Genomic DNA, 20,501 nt, shown 5'->3' on the forward strand with positions numbered 1-20,501 from the left:
AAGCTAAAAATCACCTGGAATTTAAAACAGCCATGCTGAAGAAACAAAATTAATAAAAGAAGTAGAAAATGATCTGGAAAAAAAATGGACTGAGGTGAACAGGGTAGAGAAAGATGCTAAATTAAATTTTCAGAAAAAAAGTGGAAGGTCTGTGAACAACAGCTATAATAATTAAACGAAGAAGGTGAAGGAAGGAAGGGTCTACCAGAAATCCCTCACAAAAAGAAAGGACAATTTAGGAGAAAATAGAGAAAGTGCAGGAGGCATGACAGCTAGAAATATTAGGAGTTAAAGCAAAAATGCATGTGGGGAGGTTCAGAAGATTCTTGTAATATCCTGTCACTGGATAAAGTACTGCCTTGCAACAGGGCATGGATGGTAAATGACCAACACTGAAAAAAGAAAGCAGAAAAATAGGAGGCAGCAACGGTCATGACTGATGACTGTGGTGAGGAACTATGCCCAAGAGAGATAAGTACTAGACAGAACAAAAAAAGACAGCAGGCTGCTTCCTAAATGCCAAAAACAAAGCAGGCAGTGATAAGAGTGAAGTACATTCTGGAGACTACCCAAGAACTCTGATACCCGTCAATCAACAACCGATCTCAGTGGAGTAAGATACAGTAAGCGAAGGTGTCCTTTAAGGACATAAAAAGACTGAGACAAAGAAAGTGGTATCAGAAGCCTTTGGAGGTGCTTACAATCACAATAAGGAAAAAATGCATAAGCAAAGACTTATGCTGGAACAAAGTTACCAAATGTCCTGCTAGCAAACAGGAGAGATTCATATTCACAGAGTACTGGAGCCTGCTATAAGGTTATTAGGAAAATGTTCAACTGCAATGTCTCTGATAAGTCCCTGAGATTGAAGCTGTAGAAGAACTGCAGCTGGGCTTCAAAGTGTGGAGGAAAAGATGTTCCATTCAGTCTTAAATCTGGAAAATTAGTCCAAAAATGTAATTCTAACAGAGAAGAGAAAGACTGTGAAACAGTGTATTATTGTACAAAACAACAAGCTATATGATACGACTACCTGGAAGGGGGTTGTAGTGAGGTGGGTGTTGGTCTCTTCTCCCAAGTAATTAGTGACAGAACGAGAGGAAATGGCCTCAAGTTGCGCCACGGGAAGTTTAGATTGAACATTAGGAAAGATTTCTTCACCAAGAGAGTGGTCAAGCATTGGAACAGGCTGCCCAGGGAGGTAGTGGAGTCACCATCTCTGGAAGTGTGAAAAAATGTGTAGACGTGGCACCTGGGGACATGGTTTAGTGGGCATGGTGGTGCTGGGTTGATGGTTGGACTTGATCTTAGAGGTTCTTTCCAACCTTAATGATTCTGTGATTCTGTGATTCTATGATAGTACAAGAAATTGAATGAGAGCTTGATTAACTAACACTCAGCTACGGTGCTCTTCCTAGTTAGTGCATAATGTAGGTAAAGTGAATATAGCAATGAAGTGAAAAAAGGTGCTTCTATGGAATAACATCCAATACCATAAAGCATCAGTTAATTATTATTTAAGCCCTTTTTCCCCCACCACTCAAAATAGTTTTTATATTCTTGTTGTCTTTTTTCCAGTTAGAAACCTGAGGTTTGAAAGTGCTCATTAAATCTGAGTGATTAGTTTTTGTGCCCAACTGGGACTGACTTTTTAAAGGCTGAACTTCCACAGGCACTACCAAAATAAGCTGCTGTATAAATCTGAATCAAGTTTCAAATTGTTATCCAAAAGAAGAGTCTACCCAGTAGCATTCCTGCCTGGAGCTTCAGGCACTAAATAGCTTTAAAGCTGGATGAACTGCCCTCAGCAGCTATCTGTCTGTCTCTACTAACTAAAGAAGGAGGTTATGGCAATCAACCCCCTGTCTTAGATACCTTGGTTAAGGGTCTAAGTAAGGCAGGATTCACACAGTGACTTGCATACAGCCAAATAAGCATGCGCAGCAGACCAGAATTTAAGAATTCCTGATTCCCATTCCTGCACTGAGAAACCATTATTTTCTTCTCGAATATTCCAGTGGTTTCTGGAGCTAAAAACAAGCTCTCTTTTACAAACACATGGGAAGAAGACTCAAACAACATTTGTCATCAGTACCGTGACAAAGGTTTGAACTCGCATCGATCCAGAAAATGGCAAAGCTAAAGTTGTTATTGGCCAATTGCAAGTTCTTTCTGTAATGATTGCCTTGAGGAGAGGAGAGGAAGCTAAATGCAAATATCTGTTGAGAATGAGCAAATCTTTTAAGATAAGATGCTGCTCTGGAGTTACTTGAGAAACACATGATCAGCTTATGCTCTAGTGTTATTTCCCAGGTGCCTGCTGAAATGCACTGGGAAGGCAAACCAAGGCAGACAGGATGAATAAATAAGATAACTACATTAGAGGAACCAGAAGAGAAGAAATGGAGTGTGTCTAACTGTGGAAAATAAACACAAGGAAGAGAAATCAGAAGGCAATAATCAAGCACACATTCCCTGACAGAGAAGGATTAGTTTATCATGTTGAAGTAAAGCATGGGTATGAAAAATGCATCATACAGGTATAAATTATTCATGTGTGAAGATGTTTCGGTCATTAAGATATTTACACTGTGACTGAAGCACTTAGACACTATGTTGATTTATTGGCTATGTAATTACAGAAGATATACTGATGAATGTGTGAAAAACGCTCTAGATTTTTGATTTTGTTAATAATTTTTCTCACTTTTAGGCACTGCATCTCAATCAGTACAAGAGGCTTGATTAAAACCTCCCAGAGGCAGCAGCATTGCTTTCCGCATGCTAATACATTTCTTCAGCTGGATAGCAGCATACCTTTTTTATTTGACAGCTTAAATCACTGGCAACAAGCGTTTTTATTCTGAATATACTTTTATGATGTGTAAAGATACTATAAGATATATTAAAAGTTCTGGGTAAAATAAGCAGTGTCACCACTCTCCCTCACCTCAAAAGATCATCACAAATTATTTTGAAAGTTGAAAAAAGATTTTTTTTAGCCTGATAAAGTGATCACATTACATGTGGTTTTTTATGCCCTTGTAAATGTATGTATCAGCTTGTAAATGTCAGCTAATCCTGACCTATTCTCATGGCTTGTTGAATCCAGTTCAACAACTGGTGGGTGGTAGAGGACAGAAAAACTCTTTAGCATTCCCACAGTGGGGAAGCCAAAAAGTGAGCTGCTCGTATTAGGCAGCAGAGGACCTACATGTGAAACAGTACCTATAAATGTCCTAAAAAGGGAAAAGCTTCAATCATAGCTTACAATCAGTAATGACACTAAATCCACAGGAAACCAAACTTTATTAGTTTATGGCGCTTTTTTTTTTCTTTCTTCCTAAAGCCTTTTTTTACTTAAAGCTGGGAAGTACTGCTATACTGTGAGCATGTTCCTGCAGGAACACCGAGCTCTGTTGCTACTATCTGTGCTCTACAGCTTCTCACTTCTCTAACTGGAAGGTTTTGGGTGCTTTCTTATTTTTTTCAGAAGTCATGGCAACACAAGCTACAAACAGTTTTTTTGAGCAGCTTAAAAGAGCCAGACATGGAGGAAGGATGTCAAAACAGATTTTGACCTTAAAGAACCAGCTGAACCAATTGAAACACACAGCTCCACAAGACTGCTATTGATCTTGACTGGATGCTGCTGCATCTTCTAGCAATGATGTGAGTGACAAACAAGTGGATACCTTACTATCTCACACTGCTTTTACTCTCTCTGAGCTTCTTCCCTATTAGGTGTCCACAGGCTAACAATTTTTTCACCTTAAAATTGAATATAGCAGGTCCATATAGCCTTCTCTGTTGTTGTGATTCTCTCACTGAAAGCAGTAAAAAAACGTATACCAAGTCTGTGCTGGTTCAGATCAAGAAAGGAACATATAGTTCCTCAAACCTTGCAGTTCTCCCAATGCACAATTTCAATGCTTTTGTAGCAATGCATTCACAGATCTAAAGGTCTCTCACCCTTGTCAAACTAGAAGCCAGTTATTTCACAGAAATAATTTTTCTTGGTCAAAATTGTGCTCTCCTGCTCCTCACATCTTTCTTTGTTCCCTTCATACAAAATGTTTGCAGCCCACTGATGGCAAGTAGAGCAATCTCCCCCTCAGGTAGGAGCTTTCTTTTGTCTATTCAGTTCTTGTCAGTACACCTGATTCTTTATCTTCTCCTTCTTTTTCTGTAACCCTGTTTTTTACACCCAATATCTGTGTGCCTCATGCTCAGACTAGTCAAGAAAGCATAAGGTTAATTAGAATGATGGGACACCCAGATCATATTTTCAGAGCAGTAAACCTCATTAAACTCAGGTCATATGACACCTGGATATCCTTCTATAACCCTCCTAAAAGAAAAAACCTCTTCTAACCCTGAAGTGCAATTTCCAGTACCAAAACCCAAAGACTGGAGCTGGGTGGATCACAGAGCTATATTTTAGTGAAGTTAAGGAAGATTGTTGAGAACTGTAAAAAATCGTAGATCTATGAAACTCTCTCCTTTAAGAGCAAAAAGTTGGAACATTTACAGAAAATCAGTTTGAAGAAATCAGTTTGAATCCCCCCATCACTCCCAAATGCCCTACACTTTATTCTTGCTTTCTTCTACTCTCCCTGTGCTCTTCTTTTAATTCACAAAAATAAATGATTCTTTTCCAGCACCCGCTCAGCAAACATTCATGCTGCAGCTCTGATGTATATAGGACAGTCATTGATTGTTCCCCAAGGAATCTGTTGCGTAAACTCTCATGGAAGGACCCCCACAAGTCCTTAAATGCAGAAATGCACTGCCATTTCCTTGAACCTGCTGCCTTTAACAAAAATATAACAGGGAGGAGTGTATTTATGTATCTGAGCCAGTGTAAGTTACAGAAAGGATCCAATAGAAAACACTCTATGGCAGTCAGTTTTTACTTTAGAAAGGTTGAGACAACCAACGTGCCACCGTCAGCACTCTTTGCACAAGAGGACGGTACTAGAAGCTGCAGTGGTGAGTCTGGTGTGTAAGGCACAGAACGGGATGGCAGCGGTTCCAGCTCCTGTGGCCAAATCTGGGCTTTCATTTGCCATATCTCATTCTCAGTGGAGTATTTACAGAATAATCAATGGTGGGGAATTCACAGCAGGTGTAGTTGTGTCAGTCCATTCAGAATCAGCATGTTAGGGATTAGCACCCGTGTTTTCTGTGTTAAGTAGCAGGAGTTGAAATGTTAAAAGCTTTTCCTTTTTTTTTACAGAAATGGCTCAAAATTTCAGGTGTCAGACATATCATAGGTTTATCACCAGGAGCTTTGAGTATTTGCCATTCCTTTGGAAAGCTAGATTCTGAAATGCAAAAATCAGAGTCGATACATTTCTTACAGGGCACTTAAAACGCACGCCCAGTTGTACAAATTTGAGCCCAGGTAACCAACCCAAAGAACAGGCAGAAATTCTAACAGGCTGGATGAATTTTGTTTCTCAGACCTGTGGCTTTAGCAGTGACACTCTCCATACAGACCATTTTGCAAGGCCCTTTACAGCACCAGTGGAGCAACATAAAAGCACTCAGGGATTCTGTGTGCATTCACATCCACTTTTCTTCATTAATCAACAGACTATTCATTACTGTCAAGCAGTATCTTAAACTGCACTTAATGAATCTTGTCATCCTCCATGTGGTTTGCTTATTGTATTCTTAAGGACTCTTTTTTAAAAATGAACACCAACCCAGAAAGAACATTCTTTGTGTCCATTAAAATGCTCTGCCTGTAAGACTGATACACTTAAAGTTATCCCAAGTCCTCACAGTCCAGTGGCAAGATCATATCCCTATCTGTGACAGTGAGGCTCATAATCCTTTATCGTACTGTGGCCCCACTATTTCCCTTCTCATGTTTCCCTGAGACTGCCTGAGCGATAGGTGGTTGAGCTCCTCCAGTTGTGTGTCTTTTCTATGGTCTCGAGCAAAATAAGGGCCAAAACCAGAAATGGCTAGTTACCTCACTGTGCAGGAGAAAGATTTGCTGGGAGTGAGGAAGCTTTTCTCCACCTTTCTCTTTCCTCTGTGCTTTTTCTCACACTAATACCTTTCTTCTTCTTTCCCCAGGTCACAGATGCAGAGAGATGAAAACAACCATTTTGGCACTGCTTTTCAGACATATCCTAAAATATTCCTTAGGCTATCTTGCTAACATTTTTAATTTCCTTTGTAGAGGCATTTTCAGTCACTCATATTTAACGTCAACTAGATGATTAGCTAAGTCTCCCTTACACACACAGAGCTGACTGGTGGTTATTTAGTACTAAATTTTTTGGGGTGGGAAGCTGCTTATTTATGTAATACTCTTTCGTTGTACTCCAAAGATAATTTGATCTCAACAAATCCCTAATCTCTATTTTGCCAAGAAGGCAATATTAATTACATATTTTTAAGATGATGTAATTAAGAAATTGAGATTGGGATCATGGGTCAATGGTTTCAAGAGGGAAAGCAGCAGAAAGGAAGAGAGGCAGGAGTAAGACTTCTGCAGCGTTTAGGCACAGGGACAACATTCACAATGCCCTACAGCTGGGTAGCACCATTATCACTCATTCAGAGCAGTATTATTGGATTCCTCGTACTTTTGTGACTGTAAAGGTCATAAGTAAACCACACACAGGACACTGATGCACAGTACTGGCCTTAGTATTCTGTTCTACTGTGCATAATGTTTGCACCCTGTCTTTGTTCATGCTTCATTTAGCTGAGTAACCTTTTTTCATCCGAGATCTTATGGGAAAACTAGAATCAATGCTGGCTAGCAAGCTCTGATAATGATGTCTGAAAAGCTAAAAGTCATTGACAGTGTTTTTAATTCTCCCCTGAGAGCTAGAATACAAAAAATATTAAGAAGCTTAAAGACACGGGAGACTATACTCTAAAAAATATTTTGGAAAGAACTAAGTTGGCATTACATATTGCAAACAATATCTGGGGAGAGATGGTGGGAGTTTCTTTAATAATAAAACAACTATTTCAAAATTAAATATTGCTCTTGTTCAAAGGGTCAGTAGCAGTCTCCAAGGCCCAACTTATAACCTACCATAAAATATCTGTGCTCCTGGTGTTCTCTTGATTATGGAGTATCTGTGTGTTTTAGGCAGGCTGTAGTGTGAGCAACAGTCGTTCTAATTTTACCCGGCTCAGCTAGAATTAAAGGGGCAAAAACAGTACTTAAAAAAAAAAAAAACCCAACATTTTTTTTTCCTTATTGCCAGTAACACCACAGCACTGGAGCTGCTGGGCTACTAACTGAAAGAAAGCTCACAGAGTCCACAGGAAAACATGAAATTGCTGCTAAGGAAAAAAGCCACCAATGGCATTTTACACCCTCTCACCTTTAGAATAATAAGATTTCAAAAATGAAAAATAGGAATAATTTCAAGAGGATGCTAGCAGAATGACTGATAGTGAAATCAGAGGGACATCTCAACCTCAGAATGGAAGACAGAGACATTATTCTCTAAACGAATGTGCCGCCTACCTCCTCCCCTATACACAAGCAATTTCATATTCTTGTCAACTGACTAGCAGTCTTTCCATTTTCCTCTTCTTGCCTAATTCCTGCAGTTCATTTATCTGCCTCTAATTCAGCCAAGGCCTTCAAATCAAAAGCTTAGGAGCTGCCTTAACCTAATTTCATACTTTGCAACCTTAGCCCCATCATCCTTCTCAGCTCAGAAATGCCTGCTAACCAGCTGAAGAACCATCCCTGCCTTCAAAGTGCTCACAGCAGGGTGGCTGGGGATGTACTTAAAATCCACTTGTGGACTTTCTCAGACTTTCTCTCATGTTCAGATCTCAAAAGCCTGACTAAACCCTTTTTGCTTAAAAGACTCTCGCCAATTCTTGGGACACTCCTTCCTCCTACTATCTCTGTTTCATGCTCAGACTTCTTTTGTTTTTACTAAGTCCCTCCTCTGCTCAAAAGCTGTATTAAATCGCAATCTCTTCATTCATCTGTATCTTTCTGTGCCCGGTTAACCTAAGATCTGATTTCTCTGTTGCTGAATTTACAACAGAGAGGTGACATGGCAGATGGAGCCTGTACAGAAGATCCTGGATCTGCCCCTTTGAAGCTACTCTGAATGCACTCCAAATAAGTCTGGGCTCTGCAATTTCTTTCGTTACCTGAAAAATGCATACTTACACAGAAAATTCAGGTGGTACTTAAAAAAAAAAAAATACTGAAAACTCAAATCTTCACTGCTGATGGCAGCACATGGTTTCAGAACTTGAGAGTCTATAAATAGACCTTTATGGTTAGTTTGGCAACCTGGGCCTCAACCACCACCTGTCTATTGAAGGATGGCTCCTGTGAGTGACCACCCTGAAACACTCTAGAAACATTAGATTGATTGTGAAATGTTTGCAGAAGTCAGCAGCGATAGAATTCTGACTGCATTTCATTCCAGGAATGGAACTCACAAATAATTACTCTTTAAAACCATCTCCCAAAATAAAGAAGACCCCCCAAACAGTGCAAATAATATGTAAAGTCCTCTGCTGAGACCCTGCAATACAAAACACTATTTTCTCTACTGCACAAAGTACAGATAAAATCACAGAACCATCAAATCATAGAATAGTTTGGGTTGGAAGGGACCTTTCATCTAGTCCAACCTTCCTCCCCCAAGCAGGGACATCTTTTCACTAGATCAGGTTGCTCAAAGCCCCAACCAACCTCACCTTGGACACTTCCAATGATGAGGCATCCACAACTTCTCTAGGCAACGTGATAGATAGATACATATGTAAAAAAGAGCTTCCCATACTTATTTTTTCTTGCAAGTAGGACAGGAAACAAAATACACAAGAACTTTGATTTCTTCAGAACACCCCAGCTATTGTGCAATTCTGTACCTGACTAATCATAACAAATAGAACAAACACGGAGAACACAATCTGCATCTCTGCCTGAAAACTAAGACACAGCTGGTGTGTCAAATTCTACATCTGCTAGCCTCAAAAGTATGCCTGTAAGTACACACTAACGGGTAATACAAAGTGCTGCAGTACCCATAAATTATGTCTATTTGACATAATGACCCTAAGTTTCCATCTAATGGGAACAGTAATAATTAGAGTGGGACTGGAGTAATCACTAGAGTAATTTCAAAATTACTAGAGTAATTTCAAAAGCCTACAGAGCACAAAGCCCCTCACTGTCAGCACTTGACACGTGGGAACAAACACTGCAAACACCCAAACTTTCTGTGGATCTGACAGTTCCCATCTGCCCAGAGCTCTACCAGGATAATGATGGCTCAGATAATCCCAAAAGCTTCAGGACAAAGGTGTGCCTTGGACTGTTTGGACACCTTGAGAAGAGAGCTGACATGCACATGAAACAGTGAAGGCAAGTAAGGACATGTCAATGCTGTGGTAGTGAGATATCTGAGCTGTCTCTGTCTCCTCACCAGGCTGGTGGAGCTGAAGCCCTGACTTTGAGTGTGGTTCTGCTAACACTGAAATCCTCAGGCTTGGTTTGGATCAACAGGCAGGAGGTCTCAGACTAGCCTAAACCACTCCTCTGCAAAGCCTATAAGGTGAGTATAAATGAGAAGAAAAGAAAAAGTAAAGTCAAGTCTACATTGCTGTCCATAAGAGATAATATGAATTTCTGATGCTACAAGTTCATACCACTTTTTTCCCCAAAAACTTTGGTCTCTCTTCAATAATCTGTGTTCTATCACAGCTGACATAAATAATTAGTGCATTGGCACAGCTACGGCATAAAATGCCACCATGCAACAGGTCAAGACTGAGCTCTGACCTTGGTATTTATGCACCGAGGAGCATAGTGAGAGTTTTGCAGCCCTCGGGGGTTGCACAGGATATTTTGCCATTCAATGCCAACCACTCAAGAAATGAAACTTTGGTAGACTGAGGCACGAAATAAGTTATTAACTACCTTCTCTTTCCGCTTTGGTATTGCCTGAGCAGCAGTTCAGCGAAAACACTTGAAAGAAATGGAGAAAGTAATTTAGGTAAATTGCCCTCAAATCCAACACAGAAGCCACGGTTCTGAACATAAGCCTTTTGATCCCACATTGCAAAAATAATCCAGGATTGCTTACCTGTTGTCTACGTATTTCCAACTTTTCCCTTCCCAGTACTTGTTCCAAGCCGCACAGAAACAGTACTACTGGGAGTATTCACACATGTAAAGTAAAAGAAGGTCCCAATATCCTGTGTTCTCCACAGCATACATGTCCAGCAAAAAACCAATTCCCCACATTTCTTCTCCCAAAATCCCAACCAAACAATAAGCTCTGGAAACCCAAGCACCCCATAAGTGACAGAGTCCCAGCAATGAGACGTGTACCCTTTCATCTGCTTCTTCCGCAGGCAGCCTGCCAGCTTGCTGCCAGGGTCACCCTTGGCAAGGTTCCCATGCGGCTTCTCCGCCACAGGACAAGCCATTTACCTCCTGCCAGAGCAGCTCCTGCTGCCAGGCTCGGAGGGACTCCAGGTGCTCTCATGCCCCTGCCTGATGACTTTTTTCCTTTTGAAGATGTTCCAGTGCTCATAAAGTACACAGATTTGTAATTCAGTAATTACCGAATTTGTGTAAAGGAGAAACTGAAAAGCCTTTTCCAGATGTGTGTGGTTTTTTTTTTTCTCTTTAAACCAGTGAAAATACACACAAATTTACCTAATACGTAAAGCCCTTGAAAAATTAGAGGTCTCGGTGCTCAGAAGAAGACTATTCCATTCAGCACTGCTGAGCTGACCGTAACAGAAAGTCTGTGCTTATGCAAATCGTAAAATCTCAAATGAATTAGGAGCTGATTGAAACCAGCAGAACATCAATATGAATCATTATAAAAATACATGCACATTAAAAAAAGCTCAGAAGTGTCTGTTTACAAACAGAATGACATTAAAAGGAAAATAGTACGGTCACCACGTGGGCACAAAGCACTTCAAACTTAATGAACCCCAGAATTAATATTGCCTGAATGAACTTATTTTCACCTCCCTTCTTTAATTAAATAACCACATACTCTTCTTTCTTCAAGAGCCTCATGTGGAAGGTAGGCAGTGACTAGTTAATGAACCGCAACACTTTTCCCTCTTTTTGCCATGCTCATGCCTTAATTACTAAACAGTGTTCTTGTCCTATCTCTGAGCGCATCTGGTACAGGAAGAGCTATTGTACGGTGCAGCCTCTGAATATTCATTACAAGACATGTTTATTAATGATTTTATCTTATAACTACCCTTTAGAACAAATACATGGCGTTTTCCCCACTGTATAGATAAACAAATGGGGATCAGAGAAATGAAGGTCGAATGCAACCAGAGTGGCCAATCTGAGACACCTACGCTGGGATTCACTGCACCAAAACGCAGGCAGCTGTAGAGCAGACCTGAGGTAGCTACACCTGAGCTAGAGGCTTCAACTCCCTCTAAAACCATCAGAGAAAACTGGCATTGAAAAATGCGTTTCACCTGCCCTACTTTAGGCATCTACATTAAGATGAGACAAGCTATTCTTTAGAACACTTCACTCAGTTGTTTTCCACATCACTTAGTACTATGCAGCAGGTGACTGATGAAGGAAAAACATATGCAATCATTCCAATTAAAATCTGTATCATAACAAATAATGCTCCAAGGCATCTGAGTAAGGCTGCATGGGCATCTTTAATTCTTGCATTTCCAAACCCCAAAGAGCTGAACTGAAAGCAACTTTGCAAAGACAAGAGAAAACATTCCCCAATATACACAAAAGCTTTCGGAAAAGTCATCACAAAATACTGTTTCTCCTGAGCATACTGAGCTGTATCCTTTCAAAGATTTCCAAATGTAGTTAAGCCTGGGTGGATTTTCACTGGGATAAGCAGAAGATACTTTCCTGAAAAGGGCTTTCTCTCCCTCAACCAGTACCTGAATCGCACGTTTGTGTTCCAGTGCTTCAAAATTACCACCTTCACAAAGAAAAGATTCTCCGGCTTTCTCGTAATAGGCAAAACAACTTTCTCTAAACTCATTCCTGGAAATGGCAGAACAATTTTGCCTGAAAATGGTTAAATAAAAACTACTAAAAAAATGCAGACTTCGGCAGTTTACCCAGGGGAAGGTGGAAGGAGGCCATGAGATAAACCTTGCCGTAACGTTTTCACCGTTATTAAAATCATGGGTTTAACTGTGAGGCAGTTTAGAGAAGCCATTCCTCCTGCAAGGGGGATCATAAAGAAGCACAGAAGGGACATATCCTTTCTTCTTTGCTTTTTCTTTGCAGCTGTTTTCTAGTTTAAACATAGCAGCTGATACTTCTCCCGCATTCTGTATCCAACTAAAGAACGGCAGAATGCACCGAGACAGACCAGCAGCAGCAATACCTCGCCGTGACTTAGAACATCAAATGCTAACATTTGAAATCTGGTCTGTTATGTGAAAGCGAAAAAGTAAATAAAATGAAATGCATGGTGGCCGTTCACCTAAGAGTTTCTCTATCATGCCCAAGGGTGGAGACTTTTGCTGTGATCTAGATCCAAACTGGGATGACCTATAAAACTCATCACAAAACTGGTAATCTCATGCATGTACATTCTGTTCCCATGCTAATGCTGAAGTACCAGAAGATAAATACCTTGGCAAAGGGGCAAAGAGACAATGGGCCTGGCACACTCTCTTCTCATTAGTAGATGGGAGAGGACTGAGTGGTAACTGTGTGCAGTTAAATGGTGTAAACAGCACTATTTTTAAATAATCTGCATCAGTTAGGTCCTTTAATACAGGTCTTTTCTACACTTCACACTTGAGTTGGCTGTAGAATCCCTAAAGTAGATGCTCTTATGCTGGCAATGAAATAAAACATTGACTCAGTGTTAAACTAGAACGCTTAAACTAGAAGACTTTCATGCTGGCAGAAGATATTTTTGATGGTATAAACTGGGTGTCTGTTTGGTGAGAACTGAGGAGGGGGGCAAAGACCCACAGCTCTGCTGTTTACTTCCCTATGAAGAAAGCTCTTCAGATGTAGGTCAAGAGCTACATTTTTCTCCTTTGGGTCCTATTGTAAATACCATCTGAAATCAGTGAGAGTCTTCCTACTGAATCAAACAGGCTGGGTCCAGGTCTTGGCTAACTTCATGAAAGGCACCTGATGGCTGACCTAAGGATCAACAGTTCTTGTTCTCATCCTGAACACTTCAGACGACGGCACACTGCAGCACTGCCCTGTCTAGGGATTAGCTGCAGCTTCATGTACATGCAAAAGCCATTAAATTCTGTGGAATTTAGAATCACCTAGCAGAGCATATTCAGCCATCAAGATAAAACTATACATTTAGCTAAAAATGCAATTCCAGGGTATTTAATTCCTAAATTAAGGATTTATTTTAAAATAAGGAAGTTAAATGTGAATAACAACAGATAGTTATTAAGTTCCTGGTAGCCTCCCTGAGCCAAAAAATGGCAGGAGGAATTGCAGGGGGAGTTTGTTTCAGATTTTCTTTGCAGCTATGGAGGATGTTGTGCCAAAATCATATTAATTACAGAGGGGAAACCACAGGCACAGCGTGTCTGCAGTTATTTTTTATTTTTCCCTTTTTTTTTTTTAATTTAAGATGCTTGAAGCCTTTAGATTTCAATTAAGAATTCAGGCAAGATGACCTGAATCAACAATAGCTTTTGGATATAAAACAAAGGATAAAGAAAAACCTAACTAGAAGTTTTTAAAGAAAGTGTTGAGGGACTTCCTAAGTAATGTGAAACAAGTCCCAAAGCTCTGCCTCAAAGTGTACATATTACCATCTTTTCATATACATAACCTTTGGATTATCTGCGAGAAAAAAGTGAAACTAAACCTGTCATTCAGAAGCAATATGGGTTATAGATGCTTGTGTGTAATACAATAGGAAACCTTACCCTAGACAGCCCTTTCTTTCCCATTAGCATCCCCACCTTTGTTCCCCATTGTCTGCCTCTCTTCTCCCCAGAGATTCGTTGCCTCTGATGCCCTAGAGTCAATTTTGTCTATTGGCAAAGCCCTACTCTGCTTCCAATTTCATGCAGGTAACCTGAGGGTCTGGGTCACCACATAACTTGACTCGCTTCCAAGAAAGAGTGCTTTTATACTGGTGTGGGTTCTGCATGTAGAAATGCAATTTTATCAGCCAAGGAAGAAATGTCTGGAGGAAGTAAGAGGAAGGAAGAAACCTCAGCTTGACACAGCTTTATCTGTAACCTTGCGAAGCTGTCATATCCTTCGTTATTCATCTCTTCAGGAGGGCTCGGCGCTCTTTTTTTGGCTGCAGTGAGCCATGACTTTTCTGCTAGTGTCAGAATTGCAATTAAAGATGAAACCGGTGAATGGTCTAGATAAGTACTCTTCATAAAATCACTGCCACTCTCTTCGCCTCCTCCAGGAAGAAAACGGGTAAGATTTAAATGAAACCAGCAGTCAGGTGCTTGCCTTTGGTCTATTTTGAATCTGTGTTCAGTTATCTCAGAAACACCGTTTTGTTAGGGTCCTCCAGCATCTACATTGAAGTAGCAACATGACCCAATCAATAACAGCTGTCAGAATATTCTGGCCAGTTTCCTTGCAAATGAAAATTGTGAGACTCACAGAAGGTCAAACACCACTAATGTGAGTCACCAATGAATTGATTAAAAAAAGAAAAATGCAATGATTTTTTGGCTGAACATAGGCTAACACACAGAGCAAGTTTTTTCAATACTGTTTCTCCAAACCACTCTGATAAATATTGAGTTCATAGGCTACGAAATGACCTCTTTAAATGAACAAAGCATGGTAACCATGCATTTAGGAAAAAGATGCAAAGACAGGTTGTTATGGGTGTTTAAAATTACTGTAGAGGAATGTGGTTTGAATAGCAAATGCACAGAGAACATAACATTTCGCTCACCGCACAGCTGAGCAACACCATCGGAAGTATAATTCTGTGTAAAAAGATCATGTTGTGAGATGTGGTACTGGTACAGCTGCCTTTGAGTAACTACACTGATTTCAAGATAAACTCCTTCAGCTTAGATGTTAATTTTTTTTCCCTACCTACATTTCCAGGCCTTAATGCTGCCTTCTCTGAGCAGTACACATCTCCCATGTGCTGAATACTACATGGTGCAATCTCACAGCATCTGCTTCAGATCTCATTCACACTGGTTTTCCACTAGAATGCCATTAATTGAGACAGTTCATATATAGGCAAAATACCTAAAATTATTCATACTTTAAAATCCATGCTTTTTCAGCATAAATGTTCTGTAAAATGATGAACGAACCATGAACCTTAGTGTGAAGGGATGAAAATCTGCCCTATTGCATCCCAATTTAACGTCCTAATTTATGTCCGGTAGAGGTGTTCCAGGAAATGATCTGAGCGATTCTTGGGTTTTCTCCCCTTGGCCTAACCTGTCAGACACAGTCTGTGTGTGTCATACTGAAGAAAAAAAGTCTAGAGGACGGAGTAGTTTGGTTCTGGATTTTTTAATCACCTCCCTCAGAGAAAGTCTTGGGAGACATTTAGCATTTTCCTCTCCTGGGAACGGAGGCAGGAATGGAGCCTTTGCTGCTGCTGTTATTTCCTTAGAGATGGACCCTTTTAGAGACAGCTTCTGAGGTTACAGACCAAGTTATCTCTAATATAAAGAAAATAAAATCTGTCCCTTATTCCTTAGTCTCTCAGATGACTGCAATGCCACTAAACCAAATCCAAGGCTGAATTTTTTTAATTGGCATTTTCTGATTAGAGTTTCCTCTTGCATTGAATTGCATGGCACATGCCGAAGATCCTTTAATCTCCAAGAAGCTTAATTATCATCCTCTTTGTAAAACTTTCACACCTCCACTCTGAATTTAAGCACATCAGCTACCTGCTCAATATTTTTTTTTAGACCAGCATAAATCAGGGTAGTTCATTATCCTTGTTAGTCTGCTGTTGACCAGCACACAAAGTAACAGATAAACCAACTTATTGAAAAACCTCTGGAGTAGCTTCCAGCTGACCAGAAGTATGAGCATGTAGTAGGGATGGCAATTCCCTTTCACGCTGCGTTTCATGGCACATGTGGATAGCCCTCATGCAAAGTGGAAAGATTTCATCAACCCGTTTTTCCCATCTTTTACTAAATATGTATGAGGGTTATTTGCTCCTTCCCTCTGCTTGCTTGGAGCCTGGAGAGTGGACAGGAGAGGTTATTACAGCAATCTTCTCCTTCCATCACGTGTTTTTAAATACTTACTAACAGAACCACAATAGCATATTTTTAATAGGTAGAGGCTGCTTCTATTTGAGGATTCAAACCCTTGAATTAGTCTCTGAAAAATTCAGACCACCTGCTTTGTGAGGAGATAGGAGGATAGATTAGGAAGGCTCTACTTTAATGAAGGGCCAACATGAAATACATTAAGATATTTCAGATTGTACACTATTTAGACTAACTGCATACAAGTATAGATTTCACCTTCCTGACAAGTCTTTGAAGACAAATTTGTCCGTTACTCTCAGTACCCAATAAGTAAAATATAAAATATTTTCATATAAGAAGTGGAACTTGGAAGATGATACCCCCCACCCCTTTCCTAGTTACTTATGAAAATGAAACTGTATTCTTAGTTTTCTGTTGCGGGGACATCTCATTTCACCTTTACAGTTTTTTCTCTCATTCAAAGCAATGTTTATTAAGCTACATTTAATGACTCCATGGTTTTGAAAGCACCAGAGAGAAATGTTAATTGTACCTGTTAGAGTCATTTGTAACTTATATGGTTCAGCTAAACTCCATTTATTTCTCTTTAGGGATGATCAAAAGTTTGTCAAGAAAGAAATATCTGTAAGATTTATGAAATCCTTGTAAAACATGACAACTCTTCCCTTCTGTAATCATCTACTAACAACATGGCTATCAAACTGTAACAACAAATCATAACCAGGCAGAGAAAAGAAAGTAAAAAAATTCTATAGGGCAAATATACTTGGGAATCATAGACTTTTCTCATTAAAACATCTTGATTTTAATTGCTTACAACTTACAACTTGGCCACAGTTCAAACATTTGGTGTGATTTTTTTTCATATGAAGGTTACCTCTCTCAGGCTGGATATTTTTTTCTTCCCTTAGTTATTTCAGCTGAAACAGGTCAGCTATGTCCGAGAGCATCATGAGGGAAAACCATATTGTTCTGTCCCCACACAGATAATTATGTAGGTTTTATATTGAAAATTCATGTTCTCTATGTGTCTTCATTACCTGACAGATCTGGCACAGAGAATCAAGAGAAGAGCCAGAAGGAGGGGAGAGTAGGACTTCTTGGGCAAGAGGGGAGGAACTGAGGTGAGAAGGTGATTGATCTGAAAAGAAGCTGCCGTACAAGAAACTTGGGAATTGTTTGCTAAAAGACAGGAACAGGAGAAAGGGCTAAAGAAGGATGGGCATGAAAACTGCAAAAGGCCTTTGTGGAGAGAAAGGGTGAGAGAAACATATTGGAAAATTACCAAAGCCTTACTTGGCAAAAGACAGAAAACTCGGCTGTAAGGAGAGAGGATAGCATGTTGGGGATTTAGGACCTTCTAGAAAAGAAAACTCAAACTAGGTCAGTAAGGAAGGGGAAATCCAAGCAGCTGCTGGGAAAAAAAGACTGTAATGCAGCTAGGAACCAGGATAAGAACAAAGAACAGAGGACAAAAGCATCATGCTTGCCTGAAACGGACAGGAAGGAACATGGGATCCTGAACTTTTACAGTTCTCTGCTGTCAGCAAACGTCTTTGAAACCCACTGGTCACATGTGTCTCTCAAGTCTTTTCTGGTCCCCAGGAAGCACATATGTGCTGTGCTGGACAGTTGGTCTGATCACCCAGCTAACAGGGAGCAGACTGGTGGGCTTAATAGTTCTCACTCTTTTGAGGAACTATTTGGGTACAGACATAATGTCAGATATAAAGTTTCTCCCACAGAGAAACATAGGTAATGGTACATAAAAATGTGTCAACACTGCTAAGGATGTAAGCTCACACAAATATTGGAAATAACAAATTGCTTATGCCACACAGCGACACCATCCATTAGACTGAGAAATAATATTTCCTTACAAGGCCCCATTACACACCTCTTTCACTACTCAGCAGCCCTCATGATGAAACAAGTGTCCTATCCCTAAGACAAAGCAGTCTAAGTTTTGAGGGAGCTAGAAGTGAATGACCTGGGTGGAAGGTGTATAAGGCGTAAAGAGCGAACTGCAAGAAAGAGAAGGCGGCTGAGAGAGTTGGGGTTGTTCAGCCTGGAAGAGAAGGCTCCGGGGAGACCTTCTTGCAGCCTTTCAGTACTTCAAGGAGGCTTCTAAGACAGATGGGGACAGATTTTTGAGCAGGGCCTGTTGCAATAGGACAAGGGGTAATGGTTTTAAACTAAAAGAGGGTAGATTTTGACTAGAGATAAAATTTTGACTAGATTAATTTTTCACACTGAGGGTGGTGAAACACTGGCACAGGTTGCCCAGAGAGGTGGTGGATGCCCCGTCCCTGGAAACATTGAAGGTCAGGTTGGATGGGGCTCTGAGCAACCTGATCTAGTTGAAGATGTCCCTGCTCATTGCAGGGGGGTTGGACTAGATGCCCTTTAAATGTCCCTTCCAACCCAAACTATTCTATGATTCTATGATTCTGTGTAACACGGAGGAGGCACCCAAGTGCTGCTTTGAAGTACCAAATTCTCCTTCTGTCACGATTTCTGTAAAGGCTGAAAAGGACATTTAAACTATATTGGTCACTAATTGCAAGCATATTCTTGTTTCACTATCAGTAGTCAGCAGCAGTATCTCTTGATGAATCAAGAACCAGGTTTTGAATTTTCCAGCCCAAAATGCTGGATTTTTTTTTTAAACCATAATGCCTATTTACCTTAGGTTTCCATGCTATCCATTTATCTCAAGAGGTATTAAAAAGGTAGTACCTTCCTTTTAAACCAGGTAAATAAAGCAGATTAAAGCAGGTAAGCAAGCATGAACTAACACCTGACTGACAGACATCAGTCCCCTTACAGGCTCATGATGAGACTCAGTGAAGTCAGCATGTTGTATTTCGTAGCAGCATGAGAGATGAAGGGTTAAAAGGAATAACCCCCACTTGCTATTGTAAAAAAAGCAGAAAGCCAGAAAACTTGATAGAAGAAAAAATCACAAGCCTCAGACTTCTCTGAAGGAAAAAGCCTCTTTTGGTGCCAAGGATAAGTCACACCCCAAACTATATTATCTTTCGCTAGATGAAATCCTAACAAGCTGGCACTACAGAGAGAGCACTTACTTATTGTGCACATCCACGCCTGACTGTCAGTTCACACTAATGTCCCTGATGCAGGCATCTGGGCACCAACAGCAGAAAGCACAAATAGTGTGTTTGATAAACGAGGAACTTGTACAGCAAGATGAGAAACTAACATGCTGCAGCATGTAGATTTTAACTATCTGCGTAGTTTGCGCAGCATGAATGTGAATTGTGCATTGTCCTCCAGGGAAGACAAAAAATCCCATGTGTTTTACCTAGTGACACATCTGTGAGTGGACATTTCTGGAACTATTAGAGAGACATATGTCTATGTCATCTTCTGCCTTAAGAAAGTGTCAATAGATTTGGAATGACCTTGGGACACTGAGGTTTTCTCCTTGAGAACTGTGTATTGCCTGAAGCACTCAAACTGTGGCAGGATTAGGGCCTCAGGAAAAAAACACCAGGAAATTAATAACTTTGCATTCGGACAAGGAGCTGGGCAGTGCATCCCATAAGCCTGTGGTCACATACTGAAGACAGAAAGAAAATATGAAATTAATAGCTGTATAAAAAGGTTATCGTTTCTCCTGCAGGTCTTGTGACTGTATCACATGCACACCTAGCTGGATGGAGGCTGAGCACAGTCTCAACCCTGACATTTCCTAACTGGCATGCTCAACTTTTTGACTTCAAACATTGTCTTCTAGCATAATTTGTGTATGTGTTTGTGTAGCAGTATTCAGAGTAATACTTCAACTAATACAGCTGTTGTGACCTTTGCTTTGCACATGAATTTTCATTCAATCTGTCTCTGAAGCAACATCAGAGAGAAAGCATTATTTAAAGGTTTAAGTAACTAATTCATATTTAGAATTTCAAGGGATCTAGGTCTGTTGCTCTGTGACAGCCAGGAGACCTGCAGTCGCAGGCAAATGCTACAGTACGCCGCCTATCTGTTCTGTCAAAGACTTGTAAGAGACAAAGGAAATGTTAATTTTAAGTTTATAAAGAAACAGAAAGAAAAAGGCAGTGTGGAATCCTACAGGCTTCCTGACTTTCCTTCATCTTTCAAGGTCTTGCAACATTTATAAGGTTTATAAGGATGTTGACTCTGCCCTTGGAGTATTTGGAGCTCCTGTTCCTTGGTCTTCTTGTCCTGGTTTCGTCTGGGGTAATTTTCTTCCTAGTAGCTCGTTTAGTGCTGTGTTTTGGATTTAGTATGAGAATAATGTTGAT

At 40.3% G+C, this 20,501-nt stretch overlaps 1 protein-coding gene across 11 annotated transcripts in view; it reads right to left on the minus strand.

Moving 5' to 3' along the window:
• Nucleotides 1-20,501, minus strand: part of GRIP1 (glutamate receptor interacting protein 1) — a gene marked incomplete at both ends in the record, with an annotated part of 345,974 nt that overhangs the window by 50,686 nt on the left and 274,787 nt on the right. The window lies entirely within an intron of this gene.

The sequence above is a fragment of the Phaethon aethereus genome (genome assembly GCF_964289735.1).
Source record: "Phaethon aethereus genome assembly, chromosome: 1".
NCBI lineage: Eukaryota > Metazoa > Chordata > Aves > Phaethontiformes > Phaethontidae > Phaethon > Phaethon aethereus.